The 4818-nt window shown below is 36.2% G+C and overlaps 2 long non-coding RNA genes across 3 annotated transcripts; one reads left to right on the top strand and one right to left on the bottom strand.

Annotated features, from left to right (window-relative positions):
- Window positions 1–267: 267 nt before the first annotated feature.
- Window positions 268–2331, bottom strand: LOC144827696 (uncharacterized). Its single transcript, XR_013610313.1, has 5 exons — window positions 1765–2331; window positions 1584–1669; window positions 1425–1498; window positions 1206–1319; window positions 268–533 (listed from the first exon to the last, which is right to left on the bottom strand). It is a non-coding gene; the product is annotated as an uncharacterized LOC144827696 (long non-coding RNA).
- Window positions 2332–2984: 653 nt separating this feature from the next.
- LOC144827695 (uncharacterized) lies at window positions 2985–4578 on the top strand. Of its 2 annotated transcripts, XR_013610312.1 has the most exons (4): window positions 2985–3149; window positions 3245–3489; window positions 3595–3708; window positions 4381–4578. It is a non-coding gene; the product is annotated as an uncharacterized LOC144827695 (long non-coding RNA). The 2 variants fall into 2 exon arrangements; XR_013610311.1 differs by having other exon boundaries at window positions 2995–3489.
- Window positions 4579–4818: the final 240 nt, after the last annotated feature.

Here is a 4818-nt window from a genome sequence, read left to right as displayed (position 1 = left end):
AGAACCTCAAAAAACTGAATAAACAGACGAAAAAACAAACTTAAGAAAAACTTCTTAAATTTACCAGCCACAATCCAAGAAGTCGAGAGATAAATAGGGACTGGACTGCATGGTAAATTACAGGCTTCAGGGACGGCCTTAGGCTCATGGCGGCCCTGGGCAGGGAGCACAGGTAGGGGGCCCGGAAGAGGGGGTCCGGGCGGGGCGGAGCGCGAAGGCCAGTGAAGAGGGGGGGTCAGGGTGTTTGGAAGTGGAACAGAATATATGTAGAGTAACACTCCCAGGCATATACTTAAAGCAATTACACAATAGATTAAACAAACAAACTAGTGCAGTTTAGAAAATATACATTTTTAATTTGATTAAAAAAGGTACAATAAAAGTCAGTGCATTGATCAGGTTTGATAAAAAGATCATATAATGATACATGTGTATTCACAAAAAAATTAATTTAAAAAGAGGTTAGATGGCATCCGGTCGACGCGTTTCGACATAAAGAATATGCCTTCATCAGGACTTTAACCATCCAATTTCTGTAAGAAAGATTATAACAGTAGTTTACTTATTTCGCCTCCTATCGTGAAATAATATAACTGAACTAGTTCAAGTTTGTTACAACATTCTATTGGTAAAACATTATTTTCGCATTTATGATATACCGCTTTTTTTGCACACAAATGTCTTACACCTATGCATATACAAATTTTCAGGACCAAGCCATATTGTATTCTGTACACGCAAACAGGGAGGTACAGTACCGAGGATTCGTGTATTTGCCAAAATACAAAAATGACACCTTTCAACTGACGACATTCCTATATGTTTTTACATCAGCAAGGACTACTCCCTTGTTATCAGATTAAATGATTTAGTTGATGGTTGTTATCCATTTTCCTGATACATTTCAGCATTTCAATTGTTTTGGTTTGCATGTGGCTTTAGCTCTAACATAGACCCTACTAAATATTGAATACAAGAAAAGTTGAAGGATAGAAAAATAGAGAAGAAAAGAAAAGGAAATGTAGTATTTTATATACATTTCTTCATTTTATGTCCCTATTTTAGGAATTTTGTTTAATAATCATATACGCCAGTTTCTTGAGGTCTATTCAATCCCTCAATTTTATTAAAAAAATATATGAAAACTTATTCTAGACTATGATTACCTAAAACCGAACATATTTTCATACATCTCATTCTCTTACCTAAAGTTGTACTAATGTACAAGGACAATACTGTTCTCTATTATTCAAACTGTATTACGGCTGTATAAGGGCTGTGTCGTGGAGTTCCAAACTGGGTAGTTTAGTAACACTTTTCTATAAAAAACAAAATGACATGCCGGTAAGCCATAGGTCAAAGGTCTACTTTCCTTATTTCAAAACTTTATGGGTACGCCCACAAGATTACACATAACAGCTCACCTTGCATATATGTTAAAAGTTCCATTGGAGCATTCATAACCTGGGTTTTTAAGTTACGAACCGATGACAATTTCCTATGAGTAAAAACATATGTTTTAGTTTTTGACAACAGTAGTTCTTATTTATTTTCAAGGAGAGACATATTTTTAGCTAGCTTACCCCTAAAGAATTATAATACGTTCTTCATCTGGGGTCTTTTTAGCGATATGATACCACGACTAACCAATGATGTGTTGGATAAAGTCCTGACAATATAAAATACAGGTAGGGTAAGCGAAGATTCCGTTTAGCTAATTTGTTTTTACAGACTAAATCTGGCCAATATCTAATTACCACTTACCTAAATATCATAGAACGATATTGCTGCGTGGTACCAGTCCTTCCATGTGGTTTGGTTTAAAAATATGTACGGCGTAGACGTCCTGCTTTCTTTTATATTCTACTGCCGTTAACACAAGCTCCTAATGAGAAAAAGGGGAGCGGCCTTTTAGTATGTCTCTTCTATTGCTCATTTGTGCAGGTTTACTTTAAACATCTAGGGCGTCTACCTCGTCGTAATATAGCACCGCAACTATGTGGGATAGCGTTCTCGCATAACAATTAACCGTTTACATAAGGGGCGGATGTACATAAGCCAAAATGTGCACACATTTAAATTCCGATGTTACCGCTTACCTAATTCTAATGGACCGCTGTTTACAAACAATGCCGTTTTCCCCTCGTGATGCGGTTTGTGAGTATACGGCGGTGACGTCGTGATATATCGTCTTTTTAGTGCCAAACGCACGTTACTCCTAATAACAAAGGTGCAGAATATTAATCATACCAGAATTGTTAGTAAAATCTAGATTTAGGTCGATTTACAGCTATACAGCATACGTGGTCTCTTACCCGGAAAAATACACGAGGGTACAGGCGATTCCGGATACACTGCCGGTCGGTCAGGTTTTCATAGAATTGAAAATTGTTAAAATTAAATAAGTAACAAAAATACTCGAAAAATATGCGGCATGTAAATAAGGCCTTCCCCTTTAAGAACCTAGGTGTGACGCAAACCAATGATATTCGTCTTTATAAAAGAACCCCTGAACTGCAAATCGTGGCTGTTCTTTCTGAAAACTTGACCGACCGGCAGTGTATCCGGAATCGCCTGTACCCTCGTGTATTTTTCCAGGTAAGAGACCACGTATGCTGTATAGCTGTAAATCGACTTAAATCTAGATTTTACTAACAATTCTGGTATGATTAATATTCTGCACCTTTGTTATTAGGAGTAAATTGCGTTTGGCACTAAAAAGACGATATATCACGACGTCACCGCCGTATACTCACAAACCGCATCACGAGGGGAAAACGGCATTGTTTGTAAACAGAGGTCCATTAGAATTAGGTAAGCGGTAACATCGGAATTTAAATGTGTGCACATTTTGGCTTATGTACATCCGCCCCTTATGTAAACGGTTAATTGTTATGCGAGAAAGCTATCCCACATAGTTGCGGTGCTATATTACGACGAGGTAGACGCCCTAGATGTTTAAAGTAAACCTGCACAAATGAGCAATAGAAGAGACATACTAAAAGGCCGCTCCCCTTTTTCTCATTAGGAGCTTGTTTTAACGGCAGTAGAATATAAAAGAAAGCAGGACGTCTACGCCGTACATATTTTTAAACCAAACCACATGGAAGGACTGGTACCACGCAGCAATATCGTTCTATGATATTTAGGTAAGTGGTAATTAGATATTGGCCAGATTTAGTCTGTAAAAACAAATTAGCTAAACGGAATCTTCGCTTACTCTACCTGTATTTTATATTGTCAGGACTTTATCCAACACATCATTGGTTAGTCGTGGTATCATATCGCTAAAAAGACCCCAGATGAAGAACGTATTATAATTCTTTAGGGGTAAGCTAGCTAAAAATATGTCTCTCCTTGAAAATAAATAAGAACTACTGTTGTCAAAAACTAAAACATATGTTTTTACTCATAGGAAATTGTCATCGGTTCGTAACTTAAAAACCCAGGTTATGAATGCTCCAATGGAACTTTTAACATATATGCAAGGTGAGCTGTTATGTGTAATCTTGTGGGCGTACCCATAAAGTTTTGAAATAAGGAAAGTAGACCTTTGACCTATGGCTTACCCGCATGTCATTTTGTTTTTTTTAGAAAAGTGTTACTAAACTACCCAGTTTGGAACTCGACGACACAGCCCTTATACAGCCGTAATACAGTTTGAATAATAGAGAACAGTATTGTCCTTGTACATTAGTACAACTTTAGGTAAGAGAATGAGATGTATGAAAATATGTTCGGTTTTAGGTAATCATAGTCTAGAATAAGTTTTCATATATTTTTTTAATAAAATTGAGGGATTGAATAGACCTCAAGAAACTGGTGTATATGATTATTAAACAAAATTCCTAAAATAGGGACATAAAATGAAGAAATGTATATAAAATACTACATTTCCTTTTCTTTTCTTCTCTATTTTTCTATCCTTCAACTTTTCTTGTATTCAATATTTAGTAGGGTCTATGTTAGAGCTAAAGCCACATGCAAACAAAAACAATTGAAATGCTGAAATGTATCAGGCAAATGGATAACAACCATCAACTAAATCATTTAATCTGATAACAAGGGAGTAGTCCTTGCTGATGTAAAAACATGTAAGAATGTCGTCAGTTGAAAGGTGTCATTTTTGTATTTTGGCAAATACACGAATCCTCGGTACTGTACCTCCCTGTTTGCGTGTACAGAATACAATATGGCTTGGTCCTGAAAATTTGTATATGCATAGGTGTAAGACATTTGTGTGCAAAAAAAGCGGTATATCATAAATGCGAAAATAATGTTTTACCAATAGAATGTTGTAACAAACTTGAACTAGTTCAGTTATATTATTTCACGATAGGAGGCGAAATAAGTAAACTACTGTTATAATCTTTCTTACAGAAATTGGATGGTTAAAGTCCTGATGAAGGCATATTCTTTATGTCGAAACGCGTCGACCGGATGCCATCTAACCTCTTTTTAAATTAATTTTTTTGTGAATACACATGTATCATTATATGATCTTTTTATCAAACCTGATCAATGCACTGACTTTTATTGTACCTTTTTTAATCAAATTAAAAATGTATATTTTCTAAACTGCACTAGTTTGTTTGTTTAATCTATTGTGTAATTGCTTTAAGTATATGCCTGGGAGTGTTACTCTACATATATTGTTTACCCTGTCGCAGGATATTGATCCGTACCAGGGGGTCCTTGTTGTTAACATGGAAGTGGAACAGAGCCAGAGGCTGCCAAATACCTGCCAGGGGCTGCCACGCAAATATGTATCCATCCTCAGAGGATTATTATATTAAGGATATATATTGACGTGGTAGC

This window comes from Lissotriton helveticus, chromosome 4_1, assembly GCF_964261635.1.
Source record: "Lissotriton helveticus chromosome 4_1, aLisHel1.1, whole genome shotgun sequence".
Classification (NCBI taxonomy): Eukaryota; Metazoa; Chordata; class Amphibia; order Caudata; family Salamandridae; genus Lissotriton; species Lissotriton helveticus.
This window is presented reverse-complemented; position numbering and strand designations above follow the sequence as displayed.